Source organism: Lissotriton vulgaris, chromosome 6 (genome assembly GCF_964263255.1).
Source record: "Lissotriton vulgaris chromosome 6, aLisVul1.2, whole genome shotgun sequence".
Lineage (NCBI taxonomy): Eukaryota > Metazoa > Chordata > Amphibia > Caudata > Salamandridae > Lissotriton > Lissotriton vulgaris.
The window spans coordinates 1508651860-1508674135 of NC_141694.1; the positions used below are offsets into that span (position 1 = coordinate 1508651860).

Here is a 22276-nt window from a genome sequence, read left to right on the forward strand (position 1 = left end):
CATTGGCTACATCCACATGACTGATGAGAATTTGCATAGCATCTATTGTCAAGCGGAGTTTCACATTACAAAATTCAAAAACCTAAACCAAGCGGCAAGTCTCCCCCACCCCTAATGTTATTGAACGTTAGTTACATCTTCTAGACGCGCACTTCTAAGTGCACACGTTTAAGACTTGCAAATATTGTCTCAATTCAGAATAGTTGAAGATTCAGTTTGTGTCGGCTGATGTAAACAGCTTTTAATTCCCAGTGAGATGATCAATGTTCCCGGTGTGTCTGAGTGAAGTATCTTTTGTACACTACATTCTGGGTGGAAACTGAGAGCAGCCTAGCTTTCATGTTTCCAAGCCCACTTATTGGCAGCATCATATTACAGATGTGAGGAAGCAACAGTGCGTTGTTGAGCAATAGTGAAAAACACAATGTACCTGGGATTTTGTCTACTAGTGAAGCACTGCACCCTGTTCGACCCATGAAAACAGGGAGACAATTCGACAGAATTAGCCCAGAAATAAAACATTGTAAGAATGAACGAAAATTACCCCCATAGGTACTCCATCATCTTGCTACACGTCGAATCCCTTAACTACACCACTGAGCAAAGACACAAGATTATTTGGCCCCTATTATGACTACTCTAAAACTGCTTTTATACAGGCTTCTATATGTGCGTTTAAAGATTTCCCAGGAAGAAGAAAAAACTGAGAATCAAGGAATCTATCACTTTTGCAATCTTGTCCAAAAACACATTCTCTCTCTTTTTCTATCCGCTGGTTCCAATTCAAGAGCCTTGAAAATTAAACATTTTCTTTGTTTTGTATTCTCTCCTCAAGTATTATGTGCCACATTTCTCTTTTAACTGTTCTAGTTTATGTTTAAATAGCTACAAAAAACAAAATGATAAACTGTTGCACCATAATTTGTAAGATATACTCCATGAAAGCATTTAAACGAGCATTCAGCCCATAGGAAATAAAACATTTCTTGATATCACTGGAGTATTATTCAATACGGCAGTGAATGCATGTCTGTCTGTTTGTCCTTTATGCATTACTACATCATTCATCCGATAAGCATGAAACTTTGGGAAGTGGTTGAGTACACTCCCGCAAAAGGTTTCTGAAATGTTTTTTTTTTAAAATAGCAAAAGTTGTTGAGTACACTCCCGCGCAAGGTTTCTGGCAAAAAGAAAAAATTTGTTAAATATCGGCCCCCCAGGGCCCTCATAATCTTTCCAATACTGAACGTTTACAGTTTCCGGTGCGACTCGCTTTTGCAATGACCATCAACAAAGCACAAGGACAATCGCTGCAAGTGTGTGGACTAGATTTGGACAATCTGTGCTTCTCACATGGACAACTGTATGTGGCCAGCTCATGCGTCGGAAAACCTTCTGATTTATTTGTGTACGCACCAGACAGACTTGAATAAATAAACAGAACTAAAACACTTTAAAATGTTTTCCATATTAAAATGAATAAGTTTCAATAAAAATGACAATGTAAATTTAATGTTATCATAACAAGTTTCCTTAAATGTCCTTTCTTCTGAGATCGCAGCAACATGCGACGGGTAAGCTAGTTCTAAATAAAGAATTGCAAGCTTACACTAATAAATAAACAGCGTTCCCAGAGACTTCTTCTAGCACCATACCAAGGACGATCAAACTGTCCCAGGCTTTCGATGTAGAATGTAGTAACTGGTGTGCTCAAATAAACTGGGAGAACAACTAATTTTAATGAGAATCCTCAAATGTATTCTGTAGTAAAATGTTTCCTCTAGCTTGTTTCTCATTGGTGCATATCCTGAGAACCATGTACTAGTGAATAAGTGTATGAAAGTCTTGGTCTAAAGTCCAATAAGAGGACCTGCCTTTCACTGCACCCCAAAACCCCTTACTTCCTACCTTTAGAAGGCGAATCTATGCTGGATTTTATACAGAACTTTACTGAGTTCTTTGTACCTATGAATTGTCCAATTTGCAGCTAGACTGATTGATGGCATATTTCATGTATTCTGCCTATTATTACTTACTTAACCTTCGAAACTAACTTGTGTCTGTCATTATTAGTACGAATGCTCCAGTATTGATTATTGAACTTGATCTTAAATGCATTAGTGACGGGCCTAGTCTGGGAGCAACAAGGTCGGATTTGGGACCATACCACTTCCAGTCTTAGTCGTTATAGCGCTTTGATATAATTAAAAGGATAGAATGATGCATTGACACTTACAATAGGAAGTGATCAACCTTGCTAATTGTCTGAAAAATCTGCAGATCTAGCAAGGCACTTAATAGTCCATAATACAGATTCCAGACTGCATTTGGAAAAAGAGACAGCCATATTTTATTGTACATGTGCATTTGTTGAATGCACACCAGCAGCTCAGTTATCCATGGGATGAAACTGATCGCACACTTTCGCATTTCTAATTTAGCATAAGGATTTACACTGAACAAGCACTGCCAAAGACAGGATGCAAGGTCTATTATCTGTGTGAATGTTTTTTTAATCTATGTTGTACAGCAGCAAGCAAGGCTGAAATTAAATAAATGCTGGTGTTTTTTTTGTTCTTTAAACCATGCTGCCCTACTGGAGAACATGGCTAAAAAAACGGAAAAAGCCTAATAGCTCTATTATTTGGCTTTGACAGTTGAAGGTACGTTGTAGATCAGTGATCAAGTACAACATGGCATACATATTGACAAAGCCGACAGATTTCGGGTAGGTGAGACCTATTTGTTGTGCCAATACTTGTGTTCTCTACCATGAGTGTCTATGTGCGCTGCAAACAAACATTACTTTTTTTAACGCAAGAAAAACAATTCCCCTAATTTTAGTGAAAAGAAATTGTTTTGGGGCGGGTAATCTGAGAGCTGAAATGCTTCAGCTGAAATGCAAGGTAGAGTCTTGTGCGCTGTGAAACCAAAGGAGGGGCAGACAGCTAAACAAGTTTTCTTACCAGGGTGCCTGCTTGCCTGAAAGATATGCAAGTGGAAATGGTGTTTGAAAGTCGGTATTGGCTTTCTTTGATGGAATCACTTAAACTTCCTTATGAAACAGATTTAATCCTTTTGAGTGGTGTAACTAGGGAGTTACTAGCTGAGCTTGGAAGTGTGTGCTTTTAAAACACAGAAATAAAAAAATGCACTGTGTGCAGTTTGGATATTACTAAAATCTATATTTTGGAAGCATGTTTTTATCGTAAACCTTTCATAACATTTTGTAGCAGTCTATCTTATACTGTGTCTAATGAAAGATTAAAATAATGACTTACATATTCACAGTGTTTTCGGTCACAGACTGGGACCACATAACATTAAAGATCCACAAGTTACTATTCTCTACTGCACCAATCAGGATTAATTTCTGTGGCTGTCTAGTTACAGACGCACACCTCTGCAGTGCATTTACTAATAGAGGTTTCATATTATACAATAGTGCACTTCCCACTGATTACCTTAAATTGCATGTATTTTTCAGTTAAGCTATGCCTTGATTTATTTATTGTTACCTGAAGGTTAAAGACTGAAGTAAGTTACAGCTGTTGACCCAGGCCAGCCCACACTCTCAGTCAGGCCCCCCCACCCCCCCCCCCACCCCACCTCCTTTGCGCATGGTATCGCTAATCCAATACTTTTTCTTTAATGCACTTCGACAACTGCCTCAACTGGCCTTTCTAATCTGTTCAAATCAAGCATTTTGTGAGTTTCCATATGGAAAACCCGGAATGTGCTAACCAAGAGCAGAGTCACAAAACTGAAAACGTACCCCTTGCAAGGATTTTTAGTTTGTCTGACAAGGCAGTGTCTACATAACGTGATGTGTACAACGGTTTTGTGAATTACTTATTTTTTCTTTCCTGCAGTTTGTGTAACATGAACTTGGGCCAGGGCTAAATACATTAGAGTGTTTCAGTTTATGTCTTTATTTCGATTTACAAAAAAAATCATAAAATACATCATACATCAATAAGCCATATAGCCCGTTACAGTACCATAATGACCGTATATGACCAACATTTCAGACTAGCTGAATACCTATTAGATTAAAAGTAAAAGAGAGATACACAATTGTAGTGTAACCTCCAATGTTAATAAATAACTAAAATCACAAAGAGGTTTTTACATCCATCATAAAAACTGTAAGCAGTACATTTGGTTTACCATAGGCTATGAAAAAAGTAAAAAGATATAAATAAGAAAATAAGAATAATGCAACAGCTACAACAGTAACACACTGTATATTGGGTGCTTTTTATGAGCACCAGATTACATTGCACATGGTCATATTTGTGGATTTGTATTTGTTACAGGCACAGGGAGAAGACATTATTTGCCTAGGCCCTAGAATCACAGTAGGTTTATCAATATGGCTGCTGTTTTGGTGTTCTGTTCTCTTGCTACTGCTCATTACCCCTACCAATTAATGTCCCCCTGCGCGTCTTCTCTTCCAAACAGTGTTCGCAGAGGACACTTTGACGCAATTGGCTATATTCCTTGGGAGTGCATGTATTGTGAGTGAAACATTCTTTATGTACGGACTGTATCAATCTCAAGGACAATTCTGCTGGAAGTACAGATGTGGACCTTCAAGCATACACTAGAGTAGGGGTCTTGTTTGAAAAATATTTCATATTGTGCAGTACATGTCCGGGCTATGCTCCTGCCAAACCAGCTGATGGAGTTTTCACTACTCAGAAATGTGTTAGTGTTATATGATTATGTATGAAGCTCCTATTTCCAATTTGCTCAATATGTTTATCACTTGTCATGTCATGCTAAATTTGCAGTTTTGTTGATTACCTTTTCATAAAGGCGTATATATATATATATATATATATATATATATATATATATATATATATATATTCCTTGCTTTTAGGAGTGAGCCAGAGACTTTTATTTTTCCTCACAGTACTCTGTCCATTTAGAGACTTTTTTTTCCAAAGCATCCAGTCCATTCTTTTTATGATTTTTGTTGCTTATTGGTACTTAGAATTATTCTGATTTTTGACTGTATACTCTGTACTGCGCCTTCATGGCATAGATTTTGCAAGCTTCTGTAATGCCTACTTTGATATTTTTGTTAAAAAAACTAACTTTTCCCTGATCTAGAACTCCATTGTTGAGTGGACCCAGTTACTTATTACCCTGCTAATTTTTTTTTAGCCTAATGTTGAACAGGGTGGTGATTTATCCTGGAGCAGAACCTCTGAGGCAAATTTTGGGGTGATTCTAAATATTGAAGGGCTTTAGAATATTGGGGTTCTGATCCCACAAAAGTAAAAATATGTATCCCACTGGAAGAGTATGTTACAGCAGCTCAAGACATAACCTGCTCAACCCCTCCATCCCCAACCCCTTCAATCCTGACATTCTACCACATCACCCTAGAATGCAGTTACATGTCACAATGATTCCACACCTGGAATCTGTACATGAAGCCCACAGCAAATCCCCTCTTAGTCACACGTCTAGATTACGGGAACTCGTTATATCTAGGTGCCCCCGCATTTACAATCAAAAAGCTACAGGTGATCCAGAATGCTGCAGCTCGCCTCCTGCTGGGCCTCAACAAACGAGAGTCAGCCACCAATGCCCTGAGGAAACTGCACTGGCTCCCTGTTAAGGCTAGAGTGCTATTTAAATCTCTTTGCTTTATGCACAAAGCTATGTGGAAGAATGCCCCTACTATGATCTGTTCCTTGGCAAAACCCTATCTTCCTCACAGATCCCTTGGATCCAGCACTGCCTTTCTGGCTACTGTCAGTAAAATCAGACGGACCAGATGGGGCGGACGCTCCTTCTCCTGGAATGCCGCGAAGGAATGGAACTCCCTGCCCACTTCCCTTCGCAGTGAACCTAGCCTTCTAAAATTTCGGAAGGTTCTGAAAACGCATCTGTTCATTTAATCCCTTCCCTTTTTAGTATGACGGTACTTAGCGCTACGAGGCCTCCGGGTTGTTTGCGCTCTACAAAACCCGATTAATAATAATAATAATAATATTCACAGCCTATTACTGCAACTTAAAACTAAAAACAGCAAAAAGTTAAAATGAGAGAATGCACACACAAAAAAAGTAAACTTTTCAACGAACTGATCTTCTACCTATTGTGGTGGTTTCATAATTCTCGTCATTACCACCACCACCACAATTGACTTCCATCCTTCCTGAGTGTTAAGTAACCGCAATGGGAACCTCTACAATACCAGGAACCTCTTTGATACTGAAATGCTTAACAGCAAGGTCATCAACTTCTTCACTTCTCTCAAATGACCATTCATTATTCACAACTTCACCATTATCCTGTTCAATTTCTACTTTTCTTTGGGCATTCACTAGGTTATCTCCATCCCTTAACACTAGCTCATCCAAAGGATCAACAACAAGTTCCTGTGGCACTTTTCAACCCTTACTCCACAACTCAGAATCTAGAGGTGCTCTAGTAACCTTCTGCACTTTACCATCACTTAACCTAACAACATTCCAAAAGACTTCCACCATTTCCTCTGATTCATACAATCTACTTTCACCTTTAGGACAAACACCAGGTATCTTAATGCAAACCCAGTCACCAACCTGAATAGCCACTGGTTTTCCATCCTTCTTAAAATTATAATGCAACTTACTTTTCCTATGACATTCACTCATCTTGTCTTGGACTACTTCTACAGACCACTGCTCGACACCAGTACAAAATAACCAACCTGGTTTACACTTCGACCTGGGATTCTGTCCTCTCAGTCAAAAAAAGACACAATCATGTGGTTTCGTTATTAGTGACCCTGTAAATTCAAACTATTTTTCGAAGTGGAGTTTCCCAATCCACGTCACTAAAATTAGCTAATTGTACAGCTCCTTTGATCACGTGGTTACATTTCTCAACCATAACATTTTCACTGGGACAGTATAATGAAGTATTTCTGTGTTTCAACACAATCTTGTCAAAGTATTGTTTCACATGATTAGTACCAACAGGGGGGGCGTGGCTTGGATGCCGAGGAGGTAGGCAGCGTGAGCTCGGAGCTCCGTGCCCGATCCCGGAAAATATCCTGAAAACTCATTCGAACCCCGAGATAAAGGACATTATCCGGTACTGGACGGTACTGCGGAGGGTCCGGGACCCGCGGAAGACGACACCGAGCATTCCCGCAGCAGTAACTTAACTTCGAAAGCTGAACTCGGCCGAGAAGTCGCGGACCCCAAAATGGCGGCGATGGCATGAGATCGCTTGTGACGGAGACATCTGCCTGGAGACCCACTGAAGACCGCTCCCGGACACGCTAGAGGTGCTGGCGGCCGCGTCGCGCCTCTCCCTAGGTGTTGGTAGAACATTGGGCGCGCCCTTGGGCGGTGGTTGAGGACCATCTCCTGATTGGGGCGACAACGGTGCGACAGTGACTCGGAGACGAGAACCCCGGATCTCAGGCGCAACTGGCGCTGGCCGGACCGCGACCGCTCGGTGCTTCCTGCCTCTTGGTGACATTTCTGGACTTGAGCACCCGGCCGGAGGACGGTGCCCGGCGACGCTCGGAGGGCGACCAGGAACATAATTGGGGACCACCGCCCATCCAGGCCCAGATGGGGAAACCGAAGGGGAAGGGGGATGGCGCGACCGACACCGAGGCGGCGGAAGGAGCAGAGAGAGACCAGGCGGCGTTACAGCGGATGCAGGATCGCATCCTGGAAGCCATCGCCACCACAAAGGATGCCCTACAGCAAGACATAGCTCAGGTGGCAACGGGCTTGGGCCTCCTGAAGGCCGACCACGACAAACTTAAGGACAGGGTGAAATCCGTGGAGACCACGGTTAAGGACTTAGCCCCGGCCCAGGCAACGGTGAAGGCCCAGATGGCCGACGTGATGGACCGTCTGAAGGTACTGGAAAGGAGGGCCGAGGATGCAGAAAACAGGAACAGGCGCAACAACGTACGCCTAGTGGGCCTGCCGGAGAAAATTGAAGGCGACGACATGGTGGGATACTTGGATAACTGGCTGCGGACGGAGGTGGCACCTGAAGGCCTGTCCCCCTTCTTCTCCCTGGAGCGGGCACATAGAGTTCCGGCGCGTCCGCCAGCCTTGGGCCTTCCTCCTCGCCCGGTAGTGTTCAAGTTGCTCCATTATCGGGACAGAGACTGGCTTCTACAGAGGGCGAGAGAGGCAGGGCCCTTTCAAGTGGAAAACAACAGAGTCACCATGTTCCCGGACTACACGTTCGAGACTCAGCGACTTCGGGCAAACTTCTTGTCCCTCAAGCGCGAGCTCCGCCAGGAAGGTATCAAGTACTCCCTGTTGTTTCCAGCCAAGCTAAGAGTGGTGGTGGACGAAAAGTCTTTATTCTTTACGACTTCCGCGGATGCATGGGACTGGTGGGATACTTATAAGGCAGGAACGGACGGTGTTAAGGCCAGGGAGGAAGAGGCCAAGATGGAAAAGCCGATCAGGCAGTCCCAAAGGATCAGGAAGAATCGCAGGAGGACCGGGAAACCCTCGATGTCGCAGACGGAGGCGGAGAGGCAGGCGGCCCTACAGGCGGTGGTGGACTTATCTAGAGCCGCCAGGACTCAGTCTGGGAAGGGCACGGATTCGGAGGCTCCGGGAACGGGCTCAGAGACAGGACAATCGGAATTTGGTGGAGCCCGGGGCCCTATTGTGACGCCGCAGACCTCGGGAGAGATACTGGAGGCGTGTTGAACTGGTTTAGCGGAAGGGACTCGTTGGTTGGACACCGGGGCGATGGACCCGCAGCAGTGGATAGACATTGATTGAGGTTTTGGGGATCTGTAATGTGGGGATTGTGGGGTGGAGCGCGCGGGGCTGATTTGTTGGAGGTTTTATAGCATTGAGCCGCGCCTTACTGGCCCCTAAGGTCATCGCAGTGGGGACTGCGAATATAACCACCTTTCCTTGAGGGGTGATCGGGAGTGTTGGTTTGGATGGGGGTACTTCCAGTTGCGGGGGGGCCTGTCCTGGGGGGGTGGGAGTTGCGAGCAGTTGGGGTTGCTCAAGGGGTTGTAGTTGTTGGAGGGGTTTGGCTTCCTGTTTGGAGAGGGTGGGGGGGAGGGCCCGTGGTCGCGGGACTTTGGCGAACACTGTTCTTTGTTGTATGGTCCGGTTGTGTAGGGGGGAATGGCTAGTACTGGAGCGTTGAAATGTGTGACCTGGAATGTGCGGGGCATGCAGTCCATGACGCGCAGACATAAGGTTCAGGCGTACCTCAAGCGTAGGGGGGTTCACATAGCGTTCCTGCAGGAGACGCACCTAAATAAGCAGGAAGGGGCGGCTCTACAAAGGCGCTGGAGGGGGCAGTTATTCTACACGACATTTTCAGCATTTGCGAGGGGGACATTGATCTGGATACGGGCGGGGGTCCCCTTCCAAGTCTCGAAGTCATCGATAGACCCAGAGGGCAGATATGTGGCGGTGGAAGGAAGGCTGAGAGGCAGGATGATATCGCTTTGCAATGTGTATGCTCCTAATGTGGACCTGCCCGCTTTCTTGTCTAACGTCTCGGGCAAATTGGCGGGTTACTTGGCGGGGCCGGTCCTCCTGGGGGGGGACTTCAACTCGGTTGAGGATGTGCTACTAGATAGATCCCATCCCCCGCTACGCGCGTCCCCGGCACATAGGATCGCCAAGCGTAGATTAGAATGGCAGGAGAGCTGGGCCCTCACGGATGCATGGAGGGCGTTGCACCCCACCACTAGGGATTACTCCTTTCACTCGCACCTGCATGATTTACATGTGAGGCTGGATGCGTTTCTTTGTTCGGAATGTGTGCTCCCTGCGGTGGGAGGGGCGGAATACTTGGCAAGGACGATATCGGACCACAACCCCTTGTTGATGTCTCTGGAATGGATGGTGACTGTTAACTGCGTGCCAACATGGCGCCTGCAACCTGACACCCTGGACGACTTGTTGTTCAGGGAGGCCCTGAGTGACCGTATCGAGAGGTATTTTGAAGAGAACAGTGGTTCGGCTTCCTCGAGGGCGGTTGAATGGGATGCTTTCAAGGTGGTGGTGCGGGGACACTGTATTGGGCACACGGCAGGGGCACGGAAGACTTTGTTGGATGACTTAGACAAGGCTGAGACACGGCTGAGGGATCTTGAGAAGAGGCGCCCGAATCACCCAGAACTGCAGGAGGGGCTTAGCGGGGCGCGGGAGGGGCTGGCGGTAGAGCTAGAGCGGCTGCGTAGCTTCGACCACAAGGCGTACGTGACGAGGGCGCATGCGGAAGGTGATAAGGCGGGGGCGATGTTGGCTTGGCTTGCTAACCCTATCCGGGGGGGAGGGCCGATCATGAGGATACAGGAGCCAGGGGAGGAGCCTTGCCACACCCAACCCGGGATCCTGAACAAGTTCCGAGCTTATTATGAGGGGCTCTATCTGAGTGGTGATACGGGGGGGACGGAGGAGCTTGAGGAGTTCTTGGACGGGCTAGAGTTGCCGCGAGTAGAGGACTCGGAGGCAGAAGAGCTGGGGCGGCCAATCTCCCTCGGAGAAATAGGTTGCGCTGTAAAACAGATGGCTAGAAACAAGACCCCGGGCCTTGACGGTCTACCGATCGAATTTTATGGCAAATACCTAGAGCATCTTGCTCCACGGCTGCGCGAGGTATACAATGAGGCGCAGGAGAAGGGCCGACTCCCGGGCTCTATGTGCGAGGCCCTTATGATCCCACTCTTGAAGCCGGGCAGAGAGGGTGCGGTGCTGTCCTCGTACCGTCCGTTATCTATGTTGACGACGGATTACAAAATCCTCAGTAAAATTCTGGCCAACAGATTGCTGGTGCACATGACGAGCCTGGTTCATGGTGACCAGTGTGGTTTCATACCGACACGCAACACCACTCATAACATCCGCAGACTCACGAGACTGATGGGTGTGGACTGGCCAGACACCGTCTCCCCATTTGTCCTGTCCATCGACATTGAGAAGGCATTTGACAGCCTCGAATGGGGATACCTGTATGAGGTGATGCGCCGCTTCGGGTTGGGGGACGGGTATATACAGTGGACCAAGGTCCTATATACTGAGGCGGTGGCGAGGGTCCGGGTGGGTGCGCTGATCTCGAGACAGTACCCGATCAGGCGTGGCACTAGACAGGGTTGTTCCCTGTCCCCGCTACTGTTTGCGTTAGCAATGGAACCCTTCGCTGCGGTAGCCAGACTGGGCCGCCACTACGCAGGTTTGCCTTTTAGGGGGAGGCCGCACCTCATCTCCCTTTACGCGGATGATTTGTTGATGTTTTTGGCCGATGCCGGCGCCGAACTTCAGGGGGCGCGGAGGCTACTGGAGCAGTTCGGTAGGTTATCGGGCCTGAGGGTCAACTGGCCTAAATCCTGTCTGTTTCCCCTGAGGCCGGGAGAGCCGTGCCCACTCACTGCTCAGGAACTCCGGTGGGAGCCGCGCTGCCTACATTATCTAGGGGTTTATGTTTACCACACCCCGTCCGACCTGCTGGATGGCAACGTAACTCGCTGTATTAATGCCCTGCGGGGATCTATGGACTTCTGGGCGACTCTGCCGCTTTCTCTGGCTGGTAGAATTTCCCTGCTTAAAATGATAGCCCTGCCCAGGCTGTTGTACTATTTTAGGACACTGCCGGTATGGATCCCGGGTTCGGTTTTCAAACGCCTGAGGTCACTGATTATAGCGTTCCTGTGGGGCACGGGTAGGAGACGCATAGCGCTCGACACGCTGCTACGCCCCAAAGATGAGGGAGGTATGGCAGTGCCGGACTTCGAGGGGTATTACCTCGCTGCCCAGCTGCAGACTTTTACTCAGGAGGTGGCGAGAGTTTATAGAGGTCCCGAGGACGCGAGAGTCGAAGGCACCCCGCGACACGTTCTGGCTTATATCACGCTGCACCAGAAACTCCGAGTGGGAGACCTGACGGTCGAGGAGCAGACTTTCCGTCTATGTTGGGACCGGGCCCGTAAGCGGGCGGGTGTCCGCCTTATGTACGCCCCCGAAATACCGTTGGGAATGGTTACTGCCCTCCCACATGGAGGTGACTGGTCACGCTTGCTCGGGTGGGAGGAGGCGGGAGTACACGTGCTGGGTGACCTCTACGAAGATGGGGTGTTGCTGCCGTTTCGGGACCTGCAAGAGAGATTTGACCTACCGAGGGGTGACTACCTGCTGCACGCGGCAGTCACAGGCGCCATGCGAGCCCACTGGGGGGAAGGGCTGCAGGAACCAGGTACCTCAATGGCCTGCCAGTACGCCATGATGGCGGCGGGAACCTTTAAGGCCGTCACATGCCTGTACTCGCGGATGCAGCGGGAGGCCTTGCAACCTCTGGCAGCCCTGAAGGCCAAGTGGGAGCTGGACCTCCAGGTGGAGATACCGGACACGACCTGGGGCCAACTGCTGAGGAGGGCGCGGAAGAGCTCGAGGAATGCCAGGTTCCAATTAATCCACTTCTATGTTCTCCACAGGGCATACCTTACGCCCGGGAAAATCCAACAGTACTTTGGGGCGGTCGGTGCTGCTTGCCCCAGATGTAATACAGCGGGGGCGGATTTCTGTCATATGCTGTGGGATTGCCCCTCTTTAGGCGACTACTGGCAGGAAGTTGGACGGGCCCTTAACGGGGCGACGGACAGGGATATCCAATACACTAAGGCAGTTGGCATCCTTCACTGGTTCCCACACACACCTAGAAATACGATGTCAAGTAAATTTATAGATTTAGGGCTTATCCTGGCCAAGCGGGAGATCACGCGAAATTGGAAATCCAGAGTGGGGCCCACGTATAAAAGATGGTATGGGGAGTGTCTGAGATGGGCCGCGAGTGATAGTACCCTACGATACCAGATGGCCTGGAGGTCGAATGATGAGAAAGCACTAGAAAGGGCGACTGCATGGGAGGTGATGGTGCAGGCGCTTAGGGATGTGGACGATGAGGGGCAGGAAGGCGAGAGCGAACTAGCCGGAGCAGACCCTAACACTATACAGGAGAACACACCTTAGCGATTGTTTGCCTCCTCCTGCAACACACCAGGCACTGATACATGGTTACTCAGGCGCAGCGCGACCACGGGGGAGGGCGGGTAGGAAGCTGGATTGGAGGGATGTTGGGGTACCGAAAATTGGGGAGGGGGAGGGGCGTAAATCACAAAAGCAACCCAGGGTTATTTGCACAATGAAGCGGTCAGACAATGTAAGAAGTATGTGACCAAGACGGAGATGGAGCTGCCAGCATCGCACGCGGGGAAAGCTACCCGGACGAAAAACGATTGTATCCAACTGTACTGTTCCGTGCCATACTCATTTTGCTAAATATCTTGTCTGTACTTTTATATTGGTGATGCAATAAAAATGATGTTAAAAAAAAAAAAAAAAATGATTAGTACCAACAGGTCCAAAAAGGTAATAGCAATAGCTTACCATGGAACTTTAGAGAAAAAACTTCAGACGTTGGAGGCCTCAGTGTTTGTAAGGACGTGTCAACCATGGGACAATAATGACACACTTTCACAAACCTTTCAATGGCTAAATCAGTGCCAGGCATCCAAAATAACATTTTTACAACAGAGTTTGTGCGGATGATTCCAAATTGTCATTCTTGTCTTAAACAGCTAACAATATTACGTAGGGTATGAAGAGGAATTACCCTATCACCTCTTAAAACGGTTTAATTATCAGGCGTCATTTCAAACCTGACCTCCCAAAAAGGTCTAATCATTTCATACATATCTTCTTTTTTCAGCCATAGACCACCCACAAAATTCAGGACACCCTGCAAGATCTTATCTCGACTATATTCAATCTTCAATTCCTCACTTTTGATGGCCAGAGCACCACGATCATGTACCAAAGCAACCTGAAATGCATTCTATTTGTCATCCTGATAGTCCTCCAATTGTACTGGCAGCCTTGACAGAAAAACTGCAATTATATTGCCTTTCCCTGAAACAGACAATGTTGTATTCATAATCTTGCATATGCATGGATAATCTTGATATTCTAGCATAATAATTTACAGTGCTTTCAGTTAAAAGCCTTGACAAGAGGTTTGTGATTACATTGGATGGTAAATGGTTTTCCCCAAACAAAAGCTCTAAAATAAGCAAAAGCTCAAAACTAGAAGTTTGCAGTTCGATTACTGGATGCTTTTCCTCAGTAGGAGATAATGATTGAGATGCATAAGCATATCTACACTCTTTGCCTTCTTGTCCAAATTGAGATAAAACCGCTCCAAGCCCTTTACAACCAGCATCAGTGGTGAGGACAATATCGGCATTAATGACACAACATTTCAGAGCAGACACATTCGCAATAGCAGCTTTTATGGTACGGAAATATTCTGCACACTCTAGACCACACAAACTTATTCCTACTGCTTAAACAAGTGCCAAATGTGGTACGATTTCTGAACAAAATTAGGTATAGATTTCACGCAATATTCTGCTAAACCAAAAAAAGACCTAACATCGTCTTTGCTACCCCTTTCTATGCCCTTGCATATGTGCCACTACATGTACCATAGTGCTGTGGGATCTGAACCCCAAATATTATCTGAACCCCAATATCTCGTCACTCTTATTTTTAGCTCAATAATTCAGCTACAGTGTCTTCAGATGATCTAGCAGTTAAAGAGACTATACTCAGATAAACACAATTTAGCAGAGGTAAACAGAAAAAATACTGGAAGTAAAAAGAACTGTGTTCTATGTCTAAAATAAGGAAAAAAGTTAATTTATTACACAATAGTTAAAAATGTGGCATGGAGAAAAATGCATTAAATGCCATAAAGACCGAAATACAGATAAATGCAAATTCATAATATTTAGTAATCCCTAGTTAGACATAACCTAAATAAACATTCTAACTGTCATACTCAAACAGTACTGACATAATCCCATTAGCAAATCTAGGGGCAAACGAATAGAGTCCCAGGAGGAAAATGGAAAGTCATCCCAAAACAGAGGTGCACCAAAGGCTGAGCTGAGGCAAATGAATCTAGCCAAGGTGAGCGAACCGATCCCAAGACCCAGTGGTATTTTATACAAAATTCATGCAGACTATTAATAGATGCTGCAATTTCAGCATGGAATGATCATGGTTAGGGCGGCATTGGCAAATCAGAAACATCATAATATTTTAAATCTTCAGTACTAACCCTTTTCTTAACCTCATAAGTGCTGCGCCTAGTCCAACGGCCGACGGCACCACTACCTCGGGAGTGCTGCCGTCGGACGTTGGACGTTCGAACCTCACCTGTGCAATGGAACGTTCAGCACTGGAGCTGGACGTTCCATAGCTGCTAAGATGTTAACCTCTTGGCTGCTAGGCGTTTTCCCGCTGTGTGCTGGAAAATGCCATTTTAGTGGCACTATGACGAGCTCAGCTCGTCATCAGCACACGACACCCATGGGTGATGACGAGCTGAGCTCGTCATCAGCATCGAAAGGGTTGAGGTAAGAGAAATCTTCCACCTGCTCACTCAGTAACTGCTCTCCGAAGATATAGAACACAAAACGAACCATTTCTTAAACAATGGCTCATAGAATTAGCATGCTTACAACGGAACTTCCAGAGGAAGTTCTTGAAAATGATACTTTGGGTAACTATGGAAGCTTCAATCAAAATACACTCACAATGATTTACATTACCAATACATTGACGTCATTTATTTGGAAAGTAGGAGAGAGATGGCTTACAGCGGGTCACTGATTGGAAGGGAGAAACGAGCGGAGAAAGTTGAGCAGAATACCAGAAACTGCACCCATTCAAAAACAAATAATGGCATCTAACACGAAAATGGGGCATAACTATTCATAGCATTATTTACACTTCTAAGTGAACTAGCAAATTTGTTCAAAGAGCAGCATTAGTTAAGACTCTGCATCACTAAAACACCAATTATCAAAAATAATGGTTATGACATTTGGACATTTTGGATGCTGAAAATGCTACAACGGTGCCTCCAACCTGTCTATAAAAAGTAGTCCTGGGCGGTAATTTCCATTCTGCTCGCGGAATTTGGGTAGTTCTGCAGAGAACGCGAAATTGACCAAAATTCTGCGTTCCGCGGCTTCGCAGAATTTTTTGCTTGTTCGCGTTCTCAAAATGCGTGTTCGTGAGGTGTTTCTCCCCGAGCACGCAAACAGGAAAAAAACTTCGCGAACAAGCAATTCCGCGGAACTTCTGCGTGTTCGGGGAGATTTTTTACCGTTTTGTAGGACTTTGCGTAGCGCGACTACGTAAATTCCGCCCACCCCTAATATAAAGGGAAGAGGGTGTGGCCTAGTGGCTAAAGCGGTCAGCCTCGAAGCTGGGGAACCAGTTTAGAGTCTCTGCAAAGACGCTCAACATCCTGTGATTCTGGGCAAATCACTCAATCTCCCTGTACCCAACAAAAAATGTATGTGTCCATCTGTAACGCAACTGGTGCTCATGTAAAGCACTCTGATACCTGATATCTGCAGGTCGAGTTTGCGCTATACAAAACTCCCAAAAAAACATACAAATACCCTAATGCCTCTGTCCTTCCCTATACAGCAGTACCTCATCCCTGCCTACACCCTAGTACCATTACTCTTAGCTAAATCTGTTACTATAAGTATTATGTATTCCTCATACATCTAATTCTCCAATTTCCCTAGTACAGCTACAATGCCCTAGACTCTTTGTACTTCCAAGTCTACCTATACTCCCATAGTTCTACATGCCAGTCCTTTCTATTAACCATGAACCTTTTTACCCCCAAAAAAGAATATACCACGTGATTCCCAGTATTGTTATCAATCAAAAGTAATAATGACAAAAACTATTAAACGATCATCAAGAATGTTTTCACTCTGTTAAACAAAATATTTTAACACAATATAACATACAAATATGCAGATTCGGAGATGGATTTGACAAATGATTAATCAGGAGCACAACAGCAAATATCTGAAAGTACATGATGCTTTTTCTGTCACTATTCTGTGAAACCAACACAAACCAACACAAACGTTTAAAGAGATTTGTAATCATAAGGTGGAGCTCGAGTTTTTTGAAGGTTTAGAGTGCGGGCAATATCCACATATAATTTAACTCATCATGCCAAAAGAGAAGACTAAAAATATAATTTCTCCTACTGCGGTGCCAAAGGAGGAGCTCTCCACACCACTGGAGTCAAGCTATTGCAAATGCTACTTACCAGTATGCATCTGTTCTTGGCATGTAGGGCTGCTGACATTCATATCTGTGCATAGATCGCCGCCTAGTGTTGGGTCCGGATGATTGCACATTGTTGTCCTGGAAGTCTTCGAAGTATCACGAGATAGGTGGCTCCTCCCCTGGACTACAGTGCGCATGGGCATCAACTCCATCCCCAGATTGTTTTTAGCCATTGTGGCCGAGATGGAGTGAACTCAGTGAATGATGACCATGCCATGAAATGATATGTGAACACTGCAGCTGCTACAGGCGCCGGGGAGGAGGGCGGGCGATATGAATGTCAGCAGCCCTACATGCCAAGAACAGATGCATACTGGTAAGTAGCATTTGCAGTTCGAGGCATGTGGGCTGCTGAATTCATATCTGTGCATAGAATACATAGCAGTCCCTCCATTAGCGGCGGCCGCCCGTGCCAGCTGCAGCAGTTTGGAAAAGTGTCTTGAGAACAGCCTGCCCTACAGCTGCCTGCTGTTTTGAGTGCACGTCTACACAGTAATGTTTAGTAAATGTATGTGTGGTAGACCATGTGGCTGCTCTACATATGTCCTCTAAGGGAATGTTTCCAAGGAAAGCCATAGAGGCCCCCAACTTTCTGGTGGAGTGGGCTCTTGGTGGAATTGTAAGAGTGCGTTTTGCCTTTGCATAGCAGATCTGAATACATTTCACGATCCACCTAGCAATACCAGCCTTGGAAATAGCGTTACCTTTGTGATGTGGCGCAAAGGCAACAAAAAGCTGCTTAGTCTTTCTAAAATCCTTGGTCCTATCAATGTAATACATTAGGGCCCTTTTAACGTCAAGGGTGTGGAGCATCCGCTCCGCCAGCGACTCTGGATTTTGAAAGAACACCAGCAACTCAATTGTTTGGTTTATGTGGAACTGAGACACAACCTTGGGTAGAAATTTAGGGTTAGTGCGGAGCACTACCCTGTTTGCATGAACTTGGAAGAAAGGCTCTTGGATTGTGAGGGCCTGCAGCTCACTAACCCTCCGTAGCGATGTAATTGCTACTAAGAAAGCCACTTTCCAAGTCAAGAACTGAAGTTCGCAAGAATGTAGTGGCTCAAAGGGAGGACCCATCAGTCTTGTAAGAACCACATTGAGGTTCCATTCTGGAGCTGGTGGAGTCCGTGGTGGAATGACCCTTTTGAGTCCTTCCAGAAATGCCTGGATAGCAAGCACCTTGAAAAGTGAAAGGTGCTGTCTATTCTGGAGGTATGCGGCCATCGCAGACAGGTGAATGCGGATGGAAGTATATGCCAGATTACACTGGTTCAGATGGAACAGGTAACAGATGATGTTCTGAATGGAAGCATCTAGTGGATTAATGTTGTGGTTTGCGCAATAAATGACAAACCGCTTCCATTTAGCCGCATAACATGCTCTAGTAGTGGGCTTTCTTGCCTCCCGAATGATGTCCATGCAATTGGGAGGAAGGTTAAGGTAGCCAAACTCTAGGACCTCAGGAGCCAGATCGCCAGGTTGAGCAGTTGCGGATCTGGGTGCTGAATGTTGCCATGGCTCTGTGTCAGAAGGCTGGGTGTGAGATGAAGCCTTTGATGCGGTACCACGGAAAGTTCCAGAAACGTGGTATACCATGGTTGGCGAGCCCACGTTGGAGCAACTAGGATGAGAGCCATCGAGTGCTGCCTGAGCTTGCGCGCCACCAGCGGTATCAGAGGTGCTGGGGGAAAAGCGTACGCAAATCTGCCTGACCAGTTCATCCATATCGCATTGCTCTGCAATTGCGGGTGTGGGAACCTGGCGGCGAAGCTTTGGCATTTTGCGTTCTCCCTTGTGGCGAACAGGTCTATCTCTGGATGACCCCATCTTTGGAAGTACGGTTGGAGTACTGATGGATGTATCTCCCACTTGTGCATTTGGTGGCTGTGCCTGCTGAGCAGGTCCGCCATCTGATTGTCCTTGCCTGGGAGGTGTTCTGCCATGAGGAAGATGTTCCTCTGAATGGCCCACTTCCACATGCTCTGAGCCAGATGAGACAGCTGCGGAGAGTGTGTTCCCCCCTGTTTCTGAATGTAGTACATGGCCGTCCTGTTGTCCGTCCGGATCAACACGACCTTGTTGCACAGATGTACTTTGAATGCCTTTAAGGCCATGAAGATCGCCATCAGTTCTAGTACATTGATGTGCATCTTCTTTTGCTGTAGTGTCCATAGTCCCTGCACTGTGTATTGGAGTACATGTGCTCCCCATCCCTGGAGAGAAGCGTCCGTTGTTCGGATGATCTGCGGCACAGGCTCTTGGAACGGTCGGCCCTTGCAAAGGTTTTGTGGATTCCACCAATGCAGAGAGTTGTATGCCCGACCGCTCACCAACACTAGGTCTTTCAACTGCCCGTGAGCCTGAGTCCACTGACGTGCTAAGCACTCCTGAAGCGGACGCATATGTAGTCTCGCGTGCGGGACTATGGAGATGCAGGAGGCCATCATGCCTATCAACTGCATGAACACTCTTGCTGGAAGCGAGTGTTGAGGTCTGAATCTTTGGATCAGCGACAATGCTGTCGACTCTCACTGAATTCGGCTGCGCAGTGGCAGCCAGAGTGTTTATGGTCGCACCCAGATACTGCCGTATGTGGGCGGGCTGGAGATGGGATTTTGGGTAATTCAGTGAGAACCCCAGATCGTGCAGAAGGTGAATGGTGTGGGACACGTGGTCGGCGCACTGCTGGGCCGACTTCGCTTGAATGAGCCAGTCGTCCAGATAGGGGTAGACGTGGATGTTCTGACGTCTTAGATGCGCCGCCACCGTTGCTAGGCACTTTGTGAAGACCCTGGGCGCTGTGGTGACCCCAAAAGGCAGAACCTTGAACTGGTAGTGCTGGTTTTGAATGGTGAACCTTAGGTACTTTCTGTGTGAAGGATGCAGGGGAATGTGAAAGTACGCATCCTTGAGGTCCAGAGTCGCCAGGAAGTCCCCTTGCCGAAGCAGTGGGAGAACCTGCTGCAGCGTGAGCATATGGAAATGTTCTGACAGAATGTAAAAGTTGAGAGGTCTGAGGTCTAGGATGGGCCTGAGGGATCCGTCCTTCTTTGGAATCAGAAAGTACAGGGAGTAAACTCCTGTACCCCTTTCCTGCAGGGGCACGAGCTCTATTGCGCCTTTTTGCAGCATGACGTTGACTTCCTGCTGCAACAAGTGCAAGTGCTCGCCGGACATAGGACGGCTTTTTGGGGGTATGTTGGGTGGAGTGGATGTGAGCTCCAGACAATAACCATATTGGATAAGAGATCTGACCCACCTGTCCGTGGTGATGGACTTCCACACGGGCAGGAACTGCTGGAGTCTCCCCGCGACCGGTGTTGCGTGGTCGGGGGGCAGTGACAAGGCGTCACTGTTTGCTGGCGGTGGAGGACCTGGAGCTGTTATTACCACGTCCTCTGCCTTTGACGTTGTTGCCACGGTATCCACCCGACCCTTGTTGGTATATGAGGATTGGGTGTTACTCTTATAGAATTGCGTGGACTGTGACGCTTGACCCCTTGAGGTGCCTCTATTACTGGAGCGGCGAAAGGAACCACCCCGAAACTGCAGGGCACCCATAGACTTAGCAGTGTCTGTGTCTTTTTTCATTTTTTCGAGGGTGGTATCCACTTCTGGGCAAACAGGTGGTCTGGATTGACAGTTTGGTTTAGGATGGTAGTTTGAATGTCTGGTTTGAAACCGGATATTCTGAGCCATGCATGTCTACGCAGTAGAACGCTAGTATTTATTGCTCTTGAGGCGGTGTCAGCCACATCCAGAGCGCACTTAATTGAAGCATTGGTGATAAGCTTCCCCTCCTGTATCAACATTTCAGCTGCCTCCTTATATTGATCTGGCAAGTGCTGTAGAAGGGTCTCTAGAGTGTCGTAGTGTGCCCTGTCGTAACGCGCAAGTAGCGCCTGTGTGTTGGATATGCGCCATATATTGGCTGCCTGCGCAGCAATACGTTTCCCCGAAGCCTCAAATACTTTTGATTCCTTGTCTGGGGGAGGAGCATCACCCGTAGTCTGTGAGTTGGCTCTTTTGCGTGCATTGGAGACAACCAAGGAATCCAGAGGCAACTGTCCTTTGATGTATAAAACGGATACAATGTCCAGATGTAAAAGTTCGATAATGCAGAGAAACAACAGTAATGTGCAGCTAAATGTGAATAAATGAATAAGTGTCAATAAAGAAGTCTTGGTCTCCTTGCTTTATTCCAACACAGCATGTGAACAACCAGCCGACACGTGTTTCATCGCATCTTGCGAATCTTCAGGGCTGGAAACAATACAGAAAACAAGGAGCTATACTTGGGGATATGTACATTTGTGACCTTGAATAACACTTCAGGTCAGCCGTTGAGACAAGCATCACATTGGATTATCTCATGCGTTAGTCTATGCCCTTGAGATGGTTTTGGGAAAACATCCTTTGGTGTGCTAAGGTGCTTAGAATACGCTCGTATATACCATGCAATTGAGGTGCGCCGTCGTGCACTTAGGCACCCTAATCGATACAGTGAATTCACATGTATATCCTTTACTGTAATCTCCAAATTGTGCATGGTGAGGTGCTACGCTAAAATCTATGCCGATGTGAGGTATCATGCGTGCAATATGTGCTTGGTGACATAATATTTGAAAATTCCGACACATACCTCCATTGGTTGTGTTTGGACTATATGGTCTGTCGTGATTGATAGATGAGGGTAGATTTTGAGAAACAAGAGAAGGAAGACAATGGGAGAGAAGGGGGAGACAGAAAAGAAGAAAGGTCGAAAAGTTAGATCAATAAAGATATAATTTATTATGGACTAATCATGTGACTAGGCACCAATTGAGGTTAGCTCTAGTAGAACGCAAAAAAGTTTTACTTTCATTTCATCAGTAAATTCCGGATATGCGTTAAGTAGCGACATGAAATAAAAAAAACGGAAAGCTCACCGCTCTTTCGGTGATACTTCCGACCCGGAAGGGCCCAAGACCATCCAATCTCTATTGAGAAGTAAGGTACAATAGCTGCAATAGAGGTGAAAGATATAGAGTTATATACTTCCTGGTATTTGAGAAAGGGAGTTAGTAGTGCTAAACATGATTATC

The 22276-nt window shown here is 46.6% G+C and overlaps 1 protein-coding gene across 2 annotated transcripts in view; it reads right to left on the reverse strand.

The window, feature by feature from the left end:
- TRMT6 (tRNA methyltransferase 6 non-catalytic subunit) overlaps positions 1-22276 on the reverse strand; it is a 173979-nt gene that overhangs the window by 63369 nt on the left and 88334 nt on the right. The gene's annotated exons all lie outside the window — the stretch shown is intronic.